Raw genomic sequence first — 22,820 nt, forward strand, 5'->3', positions numbered from 1 at the left:
GCCTAAGTCACAACGTCCAAGTTCCGTCGATCGTGGGCTGTATAACTTTCAGTTATACATGCTGTACGACTAAGTCTAAGCCGGCCCACGTCCCGCCCAACTCCTGCCCTTGACACTCCTCCTGAAATGCCCCGTTTAGCTTTGGTCATTCAGCGGCACTATGTAGGCCTAGGTCATTTAGAAATAAGTCCAAAACCCGTTTTTAGTATCGGCACTTGGACGTATTTGGGAAATGTTCGTCCAAGTGCCGACTTAGGCCGGTTTTTGGACGTTGTTCTCTTTCGATTATGAGCCCCTTAGTGCACAACTTTTGCACTTACTGTGTGCTAATTTTTGCATTTAGTAGATAGTAAAAAAAAAAGTTTACTACATTTTAGTAAACAAGTCCATGTATGCTGTTGAGTTGTTAGTTAATGAAAGTCTTATAGGGAATGGGTTGCCTAATTAAATTTAAGGTCCTTTAAATGTACTAAGTACATTTTGTGCTGGACTATAATTAATCTAATGCTAAGATTAGATTTCAATTAATCTAATGTTAAAGTTGAAGTTACTCACTTGATATGAATCTTTGATTAACTATTGCTGTGGGGATAGTTGTTGGAAATCAAATAACGCAGATCTCTGACATCTCACAGTCAAAGAATAGCCTGTTTCTGAAAACTTTTCTCCAAATACTCTTTCACCTAGAAAACACAGATGAATGGTAATTTCATAACCTAAACACTCACAATTATGCAACCTTTGTATGTGGAATTGTCTAGAATTAGAGAACTTATGAAAGTGTACATTTGGGGGAATTCATGAAAGGGTGCTAAACACTTTAGCGCATGCTAACTGCTAAAGATGTCTTTAGTGGTTAGCATGTGCTAATGTGATTGTACACAGTAAATGCATTAGTGCATGCTAATATGCTTAGCACCCTTTCATGAATCCCCCCCTTAATTGAAAAAATGCCATTAACCCCCAAATTCTATAAATGGTGCTTTGAGTTGCGCATGCAAATTTGTGTGCGTACCCAATTTGTGCACACAACTTAATTGGATAATGAGCTAATTAGCACAGATAATCAACATCCTAATCAACAATTCTTAATGCTTATTGGATTTAGTTAAAAGCTAAGCTCATATTTAGGCACAATAATCCATAGTTACATTTTAAGCTCGAGTCCAAAAAGGGGGTGCAGAAATGGGAGAATCACAGGCGGTTCTGGGACATTCCTAGAATTTAAACACCTAATTTAGGTGTGAGGATTTGCACCACCTTTCAGATAGTGCAAATGGATGTGCTTAAAGTTAGGTATGTTTCCTGGGCATAAGTGCTATTCTATAAATTGTGCCTACCTCTTAAGTGTCATTTACTGAATAGCGCTTAGCATTGGGGTTTTATTTGTTTGTTTGTTTTCTGTGATGATTTTTTTTAGCTGTCATTGCTGCATTTCTGCAATTGCAGTTATCTCAGTCTATGATTGCCATAATTGTGGGCTGGCATAATCTGGAGGCTTTCGATGTTCAAGAGGACCCCAGTAGCCTTGGGACAGTGGGAACAATGATTCAACCATGTTAATGATCACCTGCAAAGTTTGCACTGTTTCAAGATATGTGCATATTTATGTTTTACATGCCTACGTGGCCCATAATATAAAAACATAGACGTCCAAAAAGCATCCTAAATCAGCACATTGGATTAGGACGTCCAAATGCCGATAATCAAAACCATCTTTCTGTGCGTCTAGCGAGGTGTTCCAGCCTCTGGATCTTCAGAACATGAGATGGGCAAGGCGGAGACGTATTATGGGCGGACTTTGGGCAGTCTCAAGGGTGGGTTAGACATGGATATCTTGCAGCGATAATCAAATATTTTGTAAGACATCCTGGACAGAACTAGACCTGTTTTAGAAGGGTCTAGGTGCCACAATAGTGCCCAAACTGACCAGATGACCTCTGCATGCATCAAAATAAGATACTCCCACACTCCCCCTGTGCTCATGGATCCCCTCACACCCAAAAAGATCAGAATACCAAGGTACATGCCTATCTCCAGAACAACACCTGGTATAAGAAAGCCTAGTAGAGCCCACAGTAGTCTAGTGTGTGGGCTAGTGAGCCATAGAGAAGAGTAGCAAGTCCTATAAGCCACTCTAACCACTACCTTCATGGTGGAAAATGTGAGCCCACCAAACCCTACTCTACTGCCATATAGGTGCCACCTGCAGCCATAAAGGCTATTAGGGTTGTAGATAGGTGGGTATAGTGGGTTTGGGTGCTTACCATGACTTATAAGGGAGTTATGGTTAGATGTTTACGTGGTACCCTTTTTTGTGGCATTCACAGCAGTGCCCAGTAAGGTGCCCCAGTGCTCTGTTGCCATGTCTAGGTGGCCAGTCCATAACAGAACTGGCCCCTTCCAAGTCCAAATTGTCTTGTTCTGGGTGTTTGGGACTTGGACAAAATTTTGGTCAAATTATGGTATAAAGATAGATTTTCTGGCAGTCTAGGCTTCCCAATGGCCTGGATGTCCAAATAGAGGATTTAAAAAAACACACAGAAAACCCCCACATTATTTTTAGACATATGGTGGTTTGCCTTTTGAAAATAGGCATGTTCTTACTGCTGACTGTCATCTAGCGCCATACATCCAAATCATACTTAGATGTATGTTTTGAAAATGTCCCTCCACATAGCCACAAACAGGTGTACATGGACTATTATACTGTTATTTATACCTGCATTTGTTGTCTAACTTTAGGTGACTCCTTATAGAATTATTTCTTTCATGAAAATATGAAGAATGTTATAAAATGTATCTCTGATGATTTTTGGACAATGAATTTGTGGGAGTGTGTGGTGCAGTGGTTAGAGCTACTGCCTTGGCACCCTGAGGTTGTGGGTTCAAATCCCGCACTACTTCTTATGACCCTGGACAAATAACCCATTGCCCCAGGTACATTAGATAGAGTGTGAGCCCACCAGGAAAGTTAGGGAATAATGCTTGAGTACCTGAATAATTTGTAGTCCACGTAGATTTATAGGCTATGCAGAATATTTTTTAAAAAATATTGTTTATTTACTGTATGCTACCCAGACCCATGGTGAATTGGCAAAAATATGTCAAATAAATATGCACTTATTTGATTCTATACTTTTTTGGATGGACCAGAAAGACACTATATATAAGCCAAAGATACATTTAGATTTGAACTGAGACTCGGAGAACATACTGATCAATTTGCATTCATCAGAATGGACACCATTGATCAGCACTCTGTGTTCTATTCCTTAATCAATCCCTTACTGAGCGTGGTAGTTAGAAATGTATGTTAGAGGAATAACACAGTTTTATTTTTCTATTTAACACACATTGGAAGGCAAATTGTTGTGTTGATTGTTATAAATTTACATTTTGACAGTATACCACAACAAAATGATAAGATGCAAAGCATATCTTTATTATAAAAATTAAAACATAGAAACATGATGTCAGATAAAGGGCAAATGGCCCATCCGCAATAACCATTATCTCTTCCTCTCTCTTGAATTCAGACACAGTCTCTGTCTCCAACACCTCTTCCAGCAGACTGTTCCATGCATCTACCACTCTTTCTATTAAAAAAAGTATTTCCTTAGATTATTCCTGAGCCTATCACCTCTTAAATTCTTCCTATGCCCTCTCATTCCAGAGCTTCCTTTCAAATGAAAGAAACTCGACTCATGCGCATGTATACCATGTAGGTAAACATCTCTGTCATATCTTCTCTCTCCTGCCTTTCCTCCAAAGTATATATATTGAGATCTCTAAGTCCGTCCCCATATGCCTTATATTGAAGACCATGCACCATTTTAATAGCCTTCCTTTTGACCAACTCTATCCATTTTATATCTTTTTGAAGGTGTGGTGCAGAGAATCTTGGAGAGAATGGACACCTGAGGCCTTGAGCATGCGCAGATGCTCAAGGCCCAGCACAAAGAAGAAGGCAGGTCTTCGGGCACTGGCACCCGCATGTCCTGTGCATTGGTGTCGGTGCCAAATAGGGGTAAGGAATGTGATCGAGTGGATGGGTGGGTGCCTGGGGGATGCCGGATCACGGTGGGGGGGGGGGGGCGACAATGTGAGGGGGGGCGCTCGTAAATCGAGGCACGCTCGGTTTCCGAGGTGCCGATTTTGCGAATGTTTTGCTCGTCTGCAAAACACTCACAAACCGGTGCCCTCATAAACCGAGGTACCACTGTATTTTTAAATGGAACCATAATAAGCTTAATTTTATAAGATTGCATAGATCAAGTTAGCTAGGAATATGCATTTATTTGAAATGACATCAAAAAATGTCAGTAACAGGTGGGAAGGAAAGAGAAGGAAAGAAACTGCATGACAGGGGAAAAGGTTGAGGGGTGGCCCGTGTCGGGTCATTTAATAAAGTGAACTCATTTATCCCAATCTACAAGGCCCTAGGGCAGACTAGATGGGCCATTTGGCCTTTATCTGCCATCATGTTTCTATGTCATTTTTAACCAAATATGACAGGGAAATAACTGGTTTTTTCTGTGTGAACTAATTCACAAATATGCACTATGTTGTGATTGTGTGCTGTCTTTCTCAAATAGAGAGCCCTTTGATTAAAAATGGCACACTCTTTGAAATAGTGAAAACAAAATACCCTGTAAAAATAAGAAAAAAACATTGGTAGTTGAGTTGTCCGCGGTGGAAAAGGGGAGGAAGCAGGGCATAAGGAAGGTAGGGACCTGGTAGGGTGTGGAGTGTTAAGTTCCACGGGGTGGGGTTTGGGGAAGGCAGGCAGGATGATTATACTACTGCCCTGATGATGACTGGGGCTCAGGCTGTCACGAGGGAGGGCTCAGAGACGGATGGGGTGTTTGTCAGGAGTCTGCATGTGATGGTTGGGGTGCTAAGGAGTGAAGGTGCCTCATCTGGGGATTGGGCCTGTGTTGGGGGTTTGGATGCCACATTTGTAAGAGTCAGGTCTGTGTCAGAGGGGTGCTGCATCAGGAGAGGACTGAATCTGAGTTGCAGGTGCCTGACGGGCAGAATGCAAAATGGTTGCACTAGCCCAGCCTGCTATCATTGTGAATTAGTGTCTGGGGTTGCATTACATGCCTGGGCCAATAGCGTGGGCCTTCGGTGTTGTTGGACCAAACACATACCATGGTGCCTGTGCACCAATTTCATGCCCTCTGCACTAAATGCAAGGCAGATACAGGATATACCCCCTGTATTTACCCCATATTAATTTTTTGCATTAACATGGGGGTAAATGGTATATTTACTGCAGTTTAGTAAAAGGAACCTTATATTTGCAACTGAAATTAATAGCCTGCTAATGTTTTCTTTTACTTCAGTGCAGGCAATGAACAGAAGTAGTTCTATAGGGAAAAGTATTAAATAGCCACTAGACTTTGGTAGAAAGTGAGCTTCTTAGAGTATGCAAGATTTCTGATAAACATTCTGAGAAGTGGTAGTCAAGGGAATATTGAAAAAAATACACACACACACACTTTATCTCCTTCTCCTTTCTCATGCTCTGATTTTGATAGTTGGATGCTGCCTTATTTATTTTACTTGCAATTAGCTGAAAGCTTCACAACATAAGAACATAAGAACATAAGAACTGCCATCTCCGGATCAGACCTTCGGTCCATCAAGTCTGGCGATCCGCACACGCGGAGGCCCTGCCAGGTGTACACCTCGCGTAATTTATAGTCCACCATATCTTTATATGCCTCTCTTAGGGAGATATGCATCTAGTTTGCTCTTGAAGCCCAGGACGGTCGATTCTGCAATAATCTCCTCTGGGAGGGCATTCCAGGCGTCAACCACCCTCTGAGTGAAGCAGAACTTCCTGACATTAGTCCTGAACCTGTCCCCCCTTAGCTTCATTACATGTCCTCTAGTCCGTGTCAAATTGGACAATGTAAATAATCTTCTCTGCTCTATTTTGTCGATTCCTTTCAGTATTTTGAAGGTCTCGATCATATCCCCACGCAGTCTCCTTTTCTCAAGGGAGAACAATCCTAGTGTTATAAGTCTATCCTCGTATTCTAGTTTCTCCATACCCTTCACCAGTTTTGTTGCTCGTCTCTGCACCCTCTCCAGCAGTTTTATATCCTTCTTTAGGTAGGGAGACCAATGTTGGACGCAGTATTCCAAGTGGGGTCTGACCATTGCCCTATAAAGCGGCATTATAACTTTCTCCGATCTACTCGAGATTCCTTTCTTTATCATGCCCAACATTCTATTTGCCTTCTTTGCCGCTGCCGCGCATTGTGCCGACGGCTTCAGGGTCCTATCTATCAGTACACCCAGGTCCTTTTCTTGTTCACTCTTCCCCAGAGTTGCACCTGACATTGTATACTCGTATTCCTTATTCTTATTGCCTAAATGCATTACCTTGCATTTCTCCACATTGAACTTCATCAAGAAAAATGAAATTGAATATTTTTAACATGCTACATATTAACTGGCAGCCTGTCAATTTTTATCCGTAGATCTGAATCAGGAATATCGCCCAATAGTTTTTACTGTATCTCTCAGTTCTTGTTATTATTTGCATTGTCCTTGTTCTTAAGACAATTGCTTGTTTAGAGAGAGTAAAACTAACAGATTACTTATTCAGGTTTCATCTGTCCTGGAATGTTAACACTGAGGCAGCTTAATTTACAATTCAGGTAGTAAATACTTCCAGCTGGAACACAAAGTTAATTTGTATCCAAGATCTTACAAGTTAGATATTTTAATACTGGCTCTCTTGAATAGAAAAAATATAAATTTTATTTTGTCTATCAGCTGTCACCTAATGGTTGTAGTTACCACTTAAATGCTAGATGGAGCAATTTGAGGTCAAGCTCTAGCCAGGCTTATTACAGCCTAGGCCAGACATGGGTAACTCCGGTCCTCAAGGCCCAGAATCCAATCAGGTTTTCAGGATTTCCCCAATGAATATGCATGAAATCTATTTGCATGCACTGCTTTCAATGCATATTCATTGGGGAAATCCTGAAAACCCGATTGATTCTGGCCCTCAAGGACCGGAATTGCTCATGTCTAGCCTAGGCCCTAGTAAAAAAGTTATATTTTCCCAAGATACACACAAAAAATAACCTGTTCACTTTTTCCCAGCAAATCAGTAGAGAATATGAAGAAGATGGGTGCTAAAACACTGGCCTCTTTTTACAAAGTGGGCTACCAATTAGCTTCATGTTGAATGTGAAAAGCAATACCAACACAATATAATAGAAAAAGCCAACTATAATCAAAATACCACTGTATCAATAGATATCGTTCAAAGAATTAGATACCCCAAAATATCTAAAAAATAGTGGAGAAAAAATGAGACCTCAGATAACCAATTTTCTCTCTGCTTCAGTGCACACAAGTTCTTTAACAGAGCATATCACAGTCATTGGTCTCTCAAAAAAACCTCCACTTTTCATTTGTATTTCCAAAAATTTTTAAACACATACAATATTGACCAGGTACTTATCTTCATAGTTGTCAAGGACAGTTAATCACTGGCATGCAAGAACTTCTGTCGAAAATCCCTCTCCTCAAAGGCAATAGCCCAACAAAACGCAAGGAAAAAAGAAAAACAATAAAGCTTCAGCCAAGTATATTCAGTTCCCGTGGGCTTCTTTGCATTCAGCACACGCTAATTGGTAGCACCCTATTGTAAAAGGAGCACATTGAGCCATGCTGTGCAAATGTGGCTTACAAAATATCTTATATAAATGTATTAATGGTGTTTGCCAAATCACACTGAGGACAATTTTCTTAAAGAAAAAAAAAAAAAATCTATGACATTTTGATAAAACCATTCCAGTTCTTTCCAAGCATACCACTCCTCTCCATGGAATAATTTCATATAAATCAATTTTTTTGTGCATGGCAATATATATACATAAAATTGGTCTTACAAAATAGCACCAGGCATACTGTATAAGTTCACATGGTATAAAAAAGTGTGTAATTTTACTATAGGCAGAGCATTTTTGAGGGGGGTATTCAGGGATATTGAATACTGGCACCTTTTCCATTGCTTGACAAAAATGACCCACATTCCCCGGGTTCTGTAAACTCAGGGCCAGATTCTGTAAAGGGTAACAAACATAAGAACAGTGGTCCATCATGTCCAACAGTCCGCTCACGTGGCAGCCCTTAGGTCAAATACCAATGCCCTATTTGAGTCTAGCCTTACTTGCGTATGTTTTGTTCCAGTAGGAACTTATCCAACCTTGTCTTGAATCCTTGAAGGGTGTTAAACCCTATAACAGCCTCCGGAAGAGCGTTCCAGATTCCTACTCTCTGGGTGAAGAAGAACTTCCTTATGTTTGTACGGAATCTTTTCACTTATAACTTTAGCAAGTTCCCTCTCGTTCTCTTCACCTTGGAGAGGGTGAACAGTCTTTGTTTCTCTACTAAGTCAATTCCCTTCAGTATCTTGACTGTTTCAATCATGTCTCCTCTTAGTCTTCTCTTCTCAAGGGAGAAGAGGAAAAAACAAAAGGAATTGACCCCAAAATATCCACAAAGAAGAAAATCCAGAGAAAACCTAAAAAATAACTCTGTGGAGAGACGATGTTCCTAAATGGACTTTATTTGAAAGTGTCAAAGTTCCAAAGGTACACTGAAATCATCCACATAAAATAATTTCATCCACATAAAAATAAATCATCCACATAAAAGCCTTAAAGAACCTAGTCCACTAGGGATACAGGACCCAAAACGGTCCGCATTTCGACAAAAAGTCTTCTTCATGGGTCCTATAAATAATGAGGGGTACATTAAGAATGCATTTAAGTTATGAATAGTAGTGGTGATAAGATGTGAAACTGTGAATGATATCTGACATGAAAAAGTATGAAAGATATGTGATAGAGAACACAGTGATATAAATGGCACTAATAAAAATGAGTTGGTGAAAAAAGTGATAAATATAAATATGTGAAAACAGAAAATATTTGAGTCTATGCAAAATGCAGAGTGAAGTGAAAAACTTAAATGTATTATAAAAATGGTGGACGTGCGAAGACCATGCTAAACAAATGATCTGTGAATACTTGTGTTTAAACAAGCTAGAAAGACACAAAGGGAACTATATAGGACACAAAGGCCCTGATTCTCCAAAAGTGCGTCCCGATTTTAGGCAGCTGTAGGCGTCCTACAGCTGTCTAATCAGCCAATCGGGATGCACGTTTTTTAAAAAAAATTCTCCCCAGGAAGGCCGCCTATATTGAAGGCCCACAAGACACCTAGGCCCTGATTCTGTATAGGACGCCCGGGAGAGGTGTCCTATTCAGAATCGGCCTACACTAAACCCCGATTCTGTAACGGGCGTCCATGTTACAGACGCTGGTTAGAGAATCAGGTTAAATTAGACACGGCCCGCTACACTTATCGTGGCAAGGGATCTCTCTGCCGCTATAAGTATAGCGGGCCGCGGCCTGTCCGATTGCTGGCAGGAAAGGTGCCCAATCCCTCCTGCCCGAAGACGCACCCTCCCCCCCCCCCGACATTATCGATCGCTGGCAGGAAGGGTGCCCAATCCCTCCTGCCCGAAGACGCACCCTCCTCCCCCCTCGGCGCTAACAACCCCCAAACCTTCACCCCACCAAACTAACCTGTTCTTACGGCCAGATGGGTCTTGCTCGTCCAGCCGGCAGGCACGCCTGGTCGAAATGAGGCAAGCCCGCCCCTTCCCGGCCCATCCCGCCGAAGTCTAAGGCCTGATTGGCCCAGGCTCTAGAAGCCTGGACCAATCAGGCCTTAGGCATAGCAGGTCCGCCCATCCCCACTAAGTCTAAGGTCTGATTGGCCACTAAGTCTAAGGTCCTGGCCTCATTTCGACCAGGTGTGCCTGCCGGCTGGACGGGCAAGACCCATCTGGCCGTAAGAACAGGTTAGTTTGGTGGGGTGGAGGTTTGGGGGTTGTTAGCGCCGGGGGGGGGAGGGTGCGTCTTCGGGCAGGAGGGATTGGGCACCCTTCCCGCCAGCGATCGATATTGTCGGGGGGAGGGTGCATCTTCGGGCAGGAGGGATTGGGCACCCTTCCTGTCAGCGATCGATATTGTCGGGGGGGGGGAGGGTGCATCTTCGGGCAGGAGGGATTGGGCACCCTTCCTGTCAGCGATCGATATTGTCGGGGGGGGGATGGTGCATCTTCGGGCAGGAGGGATTGGGCACCCTTCCTGCCAGCGATCGGACAGGCCGCAGCCCGCTATACTTATCGCGGCAGAGAGATCCCTTGCTGCGATAAGTATAGCGGCCGCGTCTACTTACAATGTAGGCCAGCATTTTGCTGGCCTATATTTTAAGCTTATCCTCTACTAGGGAGACGCGTAGGGCCGCCTAGGTTCGCCTAAGGCCCTTAGGCGAGCTTAGGCATCTGGCGGGTCTCCCTAGGCTCCCGGAGGTGCCTTCAGGCCTGCCTGGGGAGCATTTTTTTAAAAAAACGTGCATCCCGATTGGCTGATTAGACAGCTGTAGGACGCCTACAGCTGCCTAAAATCGGGACGGCACTTTAGAGAATCAGGGCCAAAATGGGTAATAATTCTGTTTTAGAACCACTGTCAGACTTTGTAGATTTCTTCTTATGACCATTTGTTCCCCAGATTGATTTGTATGTTAGAGATTCTGCTCACATGATCAAAATTTTAGACAATTTTGAGAGTGGTATGGAAGATCTTACTCTGGTGACATTAGATATTGAATCATTGTATACTAATATACCTCAGTTAGCAGCTATCCAAATTATTGAACAGACACTCCAACTGAGGACAACTGATTTAAGAATACCAAATAGACTTTTTGTCACATTTGCAACAATTGCACTTACCCCAAACTATTTTTCTTTTGAAAATAAGTTTTATATTCAGATCAAGGGGACAGCTATGGGGGCGTCCATGGCTCCTGATATAGCAAACCTGTACGTTGCACAATTTGAGAGGGAACACCTTAGAGATCACCTTTTTAAGGAAGAACTTAGACTGTACAAGAGATACATTGACAACATTTTTATTATTTGGAAAGGAAGTCTCTCCAGATTGTATGATTTTTTTAATTGGTTAAATTCCTGTGATAGCAATTTATGCTTTAAAATGGAATATGATTTCAACTGTATACCTTTTCTTGATATCCTCATTCAGAAGGACAAATATTTAGTTCAAACAAGTATTTATAAGAAGCCAACTGATAAAAATAACTATTTACATTATTCAAGCTTTCATCAGCCACAGCTCAAAAATAACTTACCATATTGCCAATTTTTAAGATTAAAAAGATTATGTTCAAAACCGTCTGAATTTGAGGCACAAGCAATAACTATGGCTAATCGTTTCAAACAAAGAGGATATCCAAAGAAGGAGATCAAAAAAGGTTATCAGAAAACCAAACTGCTACACAGAGAAGATTTATTAGACTGGAAAGAAAATAAGAAAAATGCCTGATATCGTCTGTACTCTCAGGTTTTCTCATTTTCCAATGATATACGCAATATTTTAATTAAACATCGGCATATTCTTACTCTACATAAGTGCTTTGGTAATATCAAGCACACTTTTTTTTTTTTTTTTTCAAGGGAGAAGAGGCCCAGTTTCTCTACCCTCTCATTGTACGTCAACTCCCTCAGTCCCTTAATCATTTTTGTTGCTCTTCTCTGGACCCTTATGAGTAGTACTATGTCCTTTTTCATGTACGGCGACCAGTGTTGGATGCAGTATTCCAGATGGGGGCGTACCATAGCCCAGTATAACGGCATGATAACCTTTTCAGATCTGTTTGTGATCCCCTTCTTAATCATTCCTAGCATTCTGTTTGCCTTTTTTGCCACCGCCACGCATTGCACGGACAGTTTCATTGACTTGCCTAAAAGTACTCCCAAGTCTCTTTCATGGGAGCTCTCTCTGAGTATAGCTCTTGACATCCTGTATTTGTGCATATGATTTTTGTTACCAACATGCATCACCTTGCACTTATCCATGTTTAACCTCATTTGCCATTTCATGGCCCATTCCTTGAGCGTATTTATGACTCTTTGTAGGTCTTTGCAATCCTTCTGTGTCCTCAATACTCTGAATAACTTTGTATCATCCACAAATTTAAACACCCTCGCTCTCGTGCCAAATTCTAGGTCATTTATAAATATGTTGAAGAGCACAGGCTTGAGCACCAAACCCTGTGGCACTCCACTCATGACGCTTTTCCAGTCCGAGTAATGTCCATTCACCCCCACTCTGTTTCTTATCCACCAATCAGTTTTTAATCCACATGAGTATAACACCTTTGATTATATGGTTCGCAATTTTTCAAAGTAGGCGTTCATGCGGAACCTTGTCGAACGCCTTCTGAAAATCTAGATATACGATGTCGACTGGGTCATCCTTGTCTATCTGCCCATTTTCTATGGAAAGTTAGCAAAAGTAAGAAGAAAAGAAGACTGCTTTGGTTCTCAAAAGTAGTATTTAAGAAGGTGAAGCAGAAGAGACTAGCTTTCAAAACTGCAAAAGATCTCATAAAAGGAAGACAGGCAAAAATATTGGGAAAGGTTAAGAGAAGCTGGTCAAGTAGGTAGAAAAGCAAAAATGCAAATGGAAGAAAGAAAAGCTGACAGAGTAAAATGGGGCACAAGACATTTTTTAGATATATTAGTAGAAAGAAATACAAAGTTGCATTGTGATACTTAAAGGTGAAGGAGAGAAATATGCAAAGGGAAATGGTAAAACCAGAGGGCATAATTTGAGGTTGAGGGGTGGTAGACTCAAGAGTAATGTTAGGAAATTCTTCTTTATGGAGAGGGTGGTTGATGCTTGGAATATGCTCCTGAGGAAGGTGGTGGAGAGGAAAACGGTGACAGAGTTCAAACAAGGATGGGATGAACACAGAGGATCATTAATCAGAAAATAATGGGTATATATTGAAGAAACTAAGGCCAGTACTGGGCAGACTTAAACTGTGTAGTCCAAATTCTGTATAGGATGCCCAGTCTCAGAAGTCACCTAAGCAGCTTTTGAGAATTGCACATGGACCTAAGCCCGACTAATAATTTAATTCTCTAACTGGCGTCCATTTCACAGGCACCTGTTATAGTATCGGTTTGCCGCTGAGCTTATCACAGCAAGGGATCTTCCTGCCATGATAAGTTTAGCAGCAACCCATTTCTCCCCTCCCTCCCCCTCCGTGAATACTACCAGCAGGAGGGATGCCCTCTCCCCAAACATCATCTGAACATTGCATGTCAGGAGTGAAGCCCAGTCCCTCCTGCTGGAACCCCACCACCTGAACATCACCTGAATGATGCTTAGTCCCGCCTTCTGGAACCCCTCCCCCCTCCCGGACATTGCATGGCAGGAGGGATTCTCAGACCCTATTGCCAGAACCCCACCCCCCTGAACATTGCCCGAACATTGTACGGCAAGAGGAATGAATTAAATTAAATTATATGAAGAAATCTAAGGGATATAGTTTTAGAGACACTTTGTGATGTACAGGGCAGGACTTAGAGACTTTTTTAGTCTAATGCTTGTCGTCAAATGAGTTCCTGCCCGGGGCCAACTGCTCGTACTACCCATACTGATGTCTCTATAACTCACTGATAGTTAATTGGCTTTCTGAAAATTTAGTCTGCTACTGTGCCTTCTTAGTGGGAATTAAACAGTATTGGTGCCAAATTTTTTGTCTTTCCATCAAAAGCAACCACCCTAGTTTCCCAAATTTCCCCCTACCAACTCCCATCTCCAAACCTAGGGCCAACACATAAACAGAACTCCCCCCCCCCCCCACACACACACACCTCCATGCTGCCATCCTGATGCTTTTGTGAGTACTGCATAGTAGTAATGACCTCTAATGGTAGTCTTGCAGTACTACCCCTGGAGGCCATCCGTCCAGATAAGGTGAACGAAGAATGTTTTGCTGTTTGTCTTGGCATATAAAGGTTTACTTTACAACTATTGGACTTCAAAAATTAGTTTTTCTAGTTTTTGATGAGCAAGTTTTGAAACAGCCACTGTTAAAGTAAAGTAATAAAAAAAGCTTACAATGCTACTTTCTGAAAACTAAAGTTACTTTATATAAGCTCTGCAATAGTTTCATCTGGTTATATTACTTTTTGTGCACTTTCAAATAAGAAAACTGGTTTCTTTAAACAATTTCCCCACAACACAATTCTTGCTATTTGTTAGATATTGTGCTATTATCTTTCACTCGGCAAAGTGGAGGGAGTGAGGCGGCAATATTTGATTTTCTCCTTTCAATTAATTGTATTATGTTTATCTTCTGTTTTGTCTTCTGGGAGTCTATCATATATTGTGAAACATTTTGTAATATTTGAGAAAACTCACAAATGTCCTATTGGTAAACAACAACAACAAAAAACAAACAAGCATGCATTTCTAGGACAAACTCACAATTGATGAGCAGCCTACAGTTGTTCAGCTAAAACAATTTCTGTTAACTCTTACTGTTCCTAAAATTACTATGGCACAGTTACGATGGGGTGCTGAAAAGTTCTCAGCCCAACCAACTTCCAAAATACTGAGTGTTAATTTGCCACTGAAGCTGAAAAGAGTGTTATTTTGTTAAGTGCCAATTTGCAGAAACAAAATTCCATGTTATGACATTGTTTTAGGTCTTTCATTGAACCATATCCACATCAGTCTCTCCTAAGCTTGTGTTGTTTAGCATGAATTAAAGTGCATAAAAGCAGGTTAGTAAATAGACCTTTAAGTTTGCACCTAAGGCAATGGAGGACAGAGTGACTTGTTCAAGGTCAGAAGAAAAAGTGGTAGAGGCAATTTCACTGTTTCAGACCCTATTGCCAGAATCCCACCCCCTTGAACATTGCCCGAACATTGTACTGCAAGAGGAATGATTAAATTAAATTATATGAAGAAATCTAAGGGATATAGTTTCAGAGACACTTTGTGATGTACAGGGCAGGACTTAGAGACTTTTTTAGTCTGATGCTTGTCGTCAAATGAGTTCCTGCCCGGGGCCAACTGCTCGTACTACCCATACTGATGTCTCTATAACTCACTGATAGTTAATTGGCTTTCTGAAAATTTAGTCTGCTACTGTGCCTTCTTAGTGGGAATTAGACAGAATTGGTGCCAAATTTTTTGTCTTTCCATCAAAAGCAACCACCCTAGTTTCCCAAATTTCCCCCTACCAACTCCCATCTCCAAACCTAGGGCCAACACATAAACAGAACTCCCACCCCCACACACACACCTCCATGCTGCCATCCTGATGCTTTTGTGAGTACTGCATAGTGGTAATGACCTCTAATGGTAGTCTTGCAGTACTACCCCTGGAGGTCATCCGTCCAGATAAGGTGAACGAAGAATGTTTTGCTGTTTGTCTTGGCATATAAAGGTTTACTTTACAACTATTGGACTTCAAAAATTAGTTTTTCTAGTTTTTGATGAGCAAGTTTTGAAACAGCCACTGTTAAAGTAAAGTAATAAAAAAGCTTACAATGCTACTTTCTGAAAACTAAAGTTACTTTATATAAGCTCTGCAATAGTTTCATCTGGTTATATTACTTTTTGTGCACTTTCAAATAAGAAAACTGGTTTCTTTAAACAATTTCCCCACAACACAATTCTTGCTATTTGTTAGATATTGTGCTATTATCTTTCACTCGGCAAAGTGGAGGGAGTGAGGCGGCAATATTTGATTTTCTCCTTTCAATTAATTGTATTATGTTTATCTTCTGTTTTGTCTTCTGGGAGTCTATCATATATTGTGAAACATTTTGTAATAATTGAGAAAACTCACAAATGTCCTATTGGTAAACAACAACAACAAAAAACAAACAAACATGCATTTCTAGGACAAACTCACAATTGATGAGCAGCCTACAGCTGTTCAGCTAAAACAATTTCTGTTAACTCTTACTGTTCCTAAAATTACTATGGCACAGTTACGATGGGGTGCTGAAAAGTTCTCAGCCCAACCAACTTCCAAAATACTGAGTGTTAATTTGCCACTGAAGCTGAAAAGAGTGTTATTTTGTTAAGTGCCAATTTGCAGAAACAAAATTCCATGTTATGACATTGTTTTAGGTCTCTCATTGTACCATATCCACATCAGTCTCTCCTAAGCTTGTGTTGTTTAGCATGAATTAAAGTGCATAAAAGCAGGTTAGTAAATAGACCTTTAAGTTTGCACCTAAGGCAATGGAGGACAGAGTGACTTGTTCAAGGTCAGAAGAAAAAGTGGTAGAGGCAATTTCACTGTTTCTCAGTTCCCTGCTTTCACCTCAGTAAATTTCCATGCTTGTCTTGCAATGATTTTCACTTTTTTATTTTTTTTTTGGGGGGGGCGCAAAATCCTAAAAATATTGCAAAACTCCATGGAACCCCCATGGAATTTTACTTTCAGCTGGAGAGAGTGTGTCTTTGAATTTCTTAAGCTGACAGTGTCAGCTATTTAGAGGAAATCATTGTCAACCCTGGACAAGTATGCTGATGCCATTGACTTTAAGTGGAGACACCCCCAGCTGGCTATGATTTCTTGCTGCATCCTGCTGCTTTATAGCAATATCACAGTCAGTGACTCATGTCTGTAAGACAGCATCAATAATGGCATGCTTCATGAATTAATCAAACACCTGGAGAAGTCAGAATAAATAAATAAATAAGTCTCCTAGCTGAATGTTCCTCATATCCTGGCATAGGACTGAGGTTCCTTCCTTTCATGGTATGAATAAACTGTGTTCTACATTTACATGTCAGATTGGCAAATCGCATAAATTGCAAACATCTTTTAAGCCTGAATTCAATTCAAGGTTCTTTGTTTGATCTACTGTATAAATTAATTCATTTACAATGTCCATCAGCAGTAAGTTGCATCTTTACTAAATATCAACCGGGTGAGGAAATTGTGATCAGAGGTTCAGCTATGTTTGGTATGGAGGTCCCCTCCTTGAAACAGGTGAAACCTGGGGTCTGTCAACAAACAATGTTAGCAGTTCAGGGTGCAACATTATGGAACAATCTACCTCTTGAAGTAAAGAAAGCAGCAACTTTACTAAATTTTAGGAAGTTACTGAAGACAGGGTTATTCAGACACAGCTTTTCTTCCTGATTTTTTGGACAGTAAGAAGGTTGTTTAGCAATCGGTTATTTTATAGTGCTGTTGTACAATATGTGTGATATTGTGTTGTTTGTGTTTTAACTATGAATGTTATTCTGTAACTCACACAGAACTAGAGGCATTTTAAATACCGTATTTTTCGCTCCATAAGACGCACCCTAGATTTAGAGGGGGAAAACAAGAAAAAAAAACATTCTGAACCAAATTCTCCCTGCCAGGCTTTGTACCCTGTCCCTCCCCCCTCTGGTGGTCTAGTGGTAGGCCGGGGCAGGGCACAAAGCATGCAGGCCTAGTGGCCTAGTGACAGGCAGGCAGGCCTAGTGGCAGGTAGGCCCCACACCTCCCAGTACCTTAAATCATCTCCCCTTTTTGGGGGTGGAATAAGTACGTCTTATGGAGTGAAAAATACAGTAAATAAATATTTAAGTAACAAGAATTTACAGGACAAGGAACACCCAAAGGAAAAAAAAAAAAAGTATTTTCCTGTAAGAGTAGCATCTCTTCTATATGCATTCGCATTACACAGTAACATTACACAGTAACATAGCAGTTGACTGCAATAAAGACCTGTATGATCCACCCAGTCAGCCTAACAAGATAACTCATACTGCTCTGGCTGGTTAAATAGTGCTAAGCTGGCTAACCACTAATATTCAGTGAGAGATAGCCAGCTATCTCCCACTGAATATCAGGGTTATCAGCTAGCTCGGTCACCAACTTCGTCATGCAACATAGCTGATCAGTGCCAATATTCACTGGCTGATTTGCTAAGCTTAGCAACTAGATAGACCCACCTAAATATCTGGTCTAACTTTTGTCACTAACACAGGAAAAAAAAAACCAAAACTAGTATAATGGAACTTCAAAGAAAATGAATGCTAATTGGGAAAAGGACAGGATTGGGGCAAAAACATTCTGTACTCACAACACTGAATACCACAATAAAAGTAATATTAGAAAATATTAATAGTGAATATGGGAACCCTCAGTGTGAGATGGATGGGAAAATACACTGCTTATTTCTGGGATAAGACATAGAAAATCTGTTTTGCTATTTGGGGAACTTGTCAGGTAATTGCAACCTGGACTGACCACTGTTGGAAACCAGTTGTTGGGCTTGATGAACCTTTGGTATGTCTCAGGGCAATTTCTCAATGTGGGTTAGTTTTGTGTATACCACTCCTAAGCCAGAGCATGTGGTGTATGATCTCATATTTTCAAATTTACTATTAATGCTCACTATAGTACTTGTATTGTGCCAGAGAGCTTCTTTCTAGAGTTCATAAGATGTAACATGTGTTGTAAAGGCAACTTATCCAGGTGTGATAGGAAGTTATTTTTAATCAAACCTATGACACTTAAAATGATGGATAATATTTCTGTATCTTTCTGCTACATTTTCTTGGTCTCAGACTGCATTTCTTTGTATTAGAGGATCCTCTCTTTCTCCACCCGGTTCACTGAGTAATCGCTTAGGACTTTTGCCTCTATAATCAATGTCATTCTGTTGTTTTTCTCTTCTACCACTATATCCAATTTTCTGGCATCCAACTTTTTATTAGTCAGGATGGGGATGTTCCAGATGATTATCTAGGCTATTAGGGCTGAATGTATTTGAACCAGATGAAATTGAATGTGGCAAAGATGGAAGTTTTCTGCGTTGGTCGGGAATGGCAGCTGTCACTGTTTCCTTCAGAGATAGTTTTAGATGAAGCAGTGATACCTGTACTGCACCAGTGTAAATATTTAGGGGTAGTTTTGGATTCTACATTATCTTTTAAACCTCACATTAAGTCAGTGGTCTCCCAGGCATTTTTTTTAAACTTCATATTTTGCATATATTAAAGAATTATCTGTCTGTGGAAAATTGCACATGACCCCGATCTTCCAAGATCTGCATTGGTTGCCTATCATTACATGTATTGAATTTAATGTTCTTTGCTTGCTTTTTAAGTTAATGAAATTTGATGGGCCGCCAGCATTGTTTTCTCTTTTGCAGTTTTATCAGCCCACAAGTGCTTTATGGTCGGTAGATAGGTTGTACTTGGCTATGCCATCTTTGAAAGTAGTGAGGCTTTCTAGCCACCATAACGCTATGTTGATGGTATGAGGGCTGCCATGTTGGAATTCGTTGCCCTATGAGATAAGACAAGTGTCAGGCTTGTTGCAGTTCAGGAAAATGGTGAAAACTGTGTTATTTGAATGAGTATTTTTCTCATAATTTGTTTTTTAGTTGTAAAATCTGCTTATTTTTGTTTATTTGTTTTAGGTATTTTAGTTTTAAGGTGCACTAGCTGGTAAATGTTAAGTTTCTGGTGTTTTACTATTTTAAGTTTTATGATGATATATGTATGTTTATATAATTTTTTGTTACCTGCCTAGAATTGTAGGATTTAACCATCACAGAAAATGAGGTAGCATTAAATACTGTGTCTTCTTCAAAATGGGTACTAAAACCTCCCTGATTCTATATCATAGAAAATCTAAATATTTACTTCTAATAATTTTTTCTGTAGAACATCTCAAAATCCAAAAAAGGTATATTAATATGCAAAGGAGATAAAATGAAAATGAAGGAGATAAACATCAGAACTTAAATTGGATTGGGATCATGGGGCCTCCTATAGCAGACAGCTATTTTAGTACCCACTTCACTGGTCTCAAATTTGTTTAATAATTTGTTTCATCCCCCCACCACTTGGGGTACTCAAAAAATTTTTGGTGCATTTTATAAAAAACCTCCTAGTCATTTTAGAATTGTAGGATAAGCAGGCTATAAATTGTTTTAAATACATAAATGATAATAATAATAATCAATTTATATACCGCAAGGCCGTAAAGTTCTATGGGGTTTATAGTAGTTAAAAAAATACAATAAAAGACTGTATAGAGCTAAAAAGTTAGAAGCCAATAACACTAAAATGATATGAATATTACATAATCTTTATGAATCAGCTGTCTAAATACTTCAAAATCAGATATGTTTTGAATGTCTCCTAAATTCCCCATAAATATCAGTAAGCAAAAGCAATTGTTCTAAATACGTGCCCCATAATGCTGCCTGATATGAAAAAAGATGTTGATGATGTTTTTTAAGTTTATATCCTCTAACAGGCAGGAAAACAAAATTCAGTTGTGAGTTTCTCTTATGTCTATTGGTTACTTATATGTTTGGGAGCTAAACCAAACAAAACCTTAAAACAAAAACAACCAAACAAACTTCACTCGCTCCTCCACTTTTCCAGCACATTGATGTTGTCATACTTATACATAGGGGTCCTTTTATCAAGCCGCGCTAGCGGGGTTAGCGTGGACATTTCATCACACGCTAACCCCCGCGGCCAGCTAAAATACTAACGGCTCTTCAATGCAGGTGTTAGCGGCTAGCGCGGAAGGCGGTTTAACGCGCGATATTACACGCGTTAAACCCCCTACTGCAACTTGATAAAAGGATCCCATAGAGTTTCCAATGAATGAGACATGCCACCTTGCTGTGCCTTTTATAAAAATTGTCCACCATCAATACTTCACTTCCAGGCACAAGATGAGTAACTGTTTTTAGCTTTTTCTTATAGAATCTATAGATGTTTGTGCTCCAGATTTTTTTTCAATACTTGCTTTAAGCCATTGTGTCTGTAATCTGCTGTACTGGGCTGCAGCTATGAATCACTCATCCTTAGGTTTCAATTAACCTCTCCTTAACTATTCATGTGACTAATATTGATCCACGAATGGCTTCTGGAGTACATTTTTCTATTTCCCACTTCTTGTTTCACTTCTCTTTATCCAATTTCTTGAAGAGTTGGGGTTTTTTTTCCTCTTCCCTTGCAAATTCTGTTGTTTCCTACCCTTTTGGTACCAATGAATTTTCAACCATTCCTGAGCCCCCTCCATTTATTCCGCAAGCAACTAAAAACCTGGCTCTTCTCTAACATGTAATTTCTTTTCCCTTACTTTTCCACTCGATTTATAAACTTATGTAAACCTTTTCCTACCCTTTCTCATTTTTAAGTTCTTGTAAAACATGGTCTAAGTCACAAAAACCCACCTAAACTCACCAGATAAGCACTGCAAACACATAACACAGACCCCCACACACTACCCCAGTGATCACCAACCCCCCCACCCTCATAAAAATTTTATTCACAACTTTAAATTTCAGCCTCCAGACCATCATCACCTGACCGCCTGGCATAGGAAAGCCGAGTTGTCCAGCCCAGAGGCAGCTTAAGTCTTCTTGGGGGTGGGTTAGGGACTCATGAAAAGGAGGACCCATGCCCATAAGCCCCTGTAATCACTGCATTGATACTGAAACATGTGCACTGACCTATATACCCCCAAAACCCTTTTTTACTGGCATATAAGTGGCTCCTGCAGCTATACGGGCTATTGGGGTGGTAGATAAGTGGGTCTAGGGGATTCTGGAGGTGGTTTGGGGGGCTCACCGTCACCTAGGGAGCTGTAGTGAGGAGAAGCCATGGTATCTTTTTTGTGAAGTTCTCAGCGGTGCCCTGTATGGTACCCCACTATTTAGGTGCCATGTCTGGGTGTGCAGTCCATCACTTTACAAACCCAGTTCCAGCAGCTACCTCTCCCTTCCCCCCAACGGTGGGTTAACGAAGACCCTAACCTCCTAGCTGGGATAAGACTTTCCCCCTCCCTGCTCTCCAGTTCTCAGGGAAAAAGGGGTTTTTATTTTCTTCTTTTTTTGTATTTCTATTCAAGCTACAGCCTAGCTTACTGCATTGCTTCTATCTGCACTTTTGCCCTGCTTAGGCAATGGCACTACTGACCTGTTTACTTATGGCCAGAGTGCTGGGGACACTCCTCCCTGCATATCAATTGGAATCATGTTCTCCTGGCCCACTGATAAGTGCTCTAGAGCTTCTGGTAAAAGGCAGCTTTTAGCTCCCTAAGTTTTCTCACCTAGCTCTCATGCAGTGAATGCCCTTCCCCCATTCCTAGCTGGGGAATGCAATAGTCTTCACTCACAAACTTTCCGTTTTGAAACCCACTGCAGTGTTTGCTTTCATACCCCCTAGGTTTAAAGTTAAACTGAGGCTTCATTCAAACATATCTTCATCCTCATAGACGTCCCCTTCATTTAGCCATTCCATGCACTGCCTTAGATCACTATAAACAGATTCATTATGGGCAGGATTCACTAAACCTCCAAAGCGTGTGCGATCCGTTTCCATTTGCATGCCAGCCGACTGATTCAGTAAAGGCCTGCATGCAAATGGGGACGATCGTTAGCACGCCCCCTACACGCCCCTACCTATGGCCAGAGCGATCCCCGCTCCTGCGCATACCCTGACAGTAGTGACAGGAGAAGCAGCCTCCTGTCACTGCTGTCAGGGCTCAGCCCAGCCCAGATCTCTCTTGCCTGCTCCCGGACTCTCCTGCTCTCTGCTGCCGTTCCCTGCAGTGCAAGCCCGTGGTTTTAAAGTAGGCCAACACTGTGGAGAGCGGCGGCAGAGAGCAGGAAAATCCGGAAGAAGGCAAGAGAGATCTGCCTGACACCCCCCAGGTCCCGATCTCTCCTGCCTGCCCTGCTCTGCCGTGCCCACCCCCCATGGAGAAAAAAAGCAGGAGGGATACCAACTCCCTCCTGCCATCGACATTTTTTTTTAAAGCTGCAAGCATGCAGCACGGCCCTCGACCCCCCCAAATGGCATGGCCCTCGCCCTTCCACCCCCCCCCCCCGCCGAGTGGCATGG

General features: G+C 41.1%; 1 long non-coding RNA gene across 2 annotated transcripts in view; it reads right to left on the bottom strand.

The window, feature by feature from the left end:
* LOC117361937 overlaps positions 1-22,820 on the bottom strand; it is an 86,876-nt gene that overhangs the window by 62,229 nt on the left and 1,827 nt on the right. For both annotated transcript variants that reach the window (XR_004539761.1, XR_004539760.1), the window contains exon 2: positions 556-683. This is a non-coding gene — a long non-coding RNA (uncharacterized LOC117361937). The remainder of the gene's footprint in view (positions 1-555; positions 684-22,820) is intronic.

Source organism: Geotrypetes seraphini, chromosome 6 (genome assembly GCF_902459505.1).
Source record: "Geotrypetes seraphini chromosome 6, aGeoSer1.1, whole genome shotgun sequence".
NCBI lineage: Eukaryota > Metazoa > Chordata > Amphibia > Gymnophiona > Dermophiidae > Geotrypetes > Geotrypetes seraphini.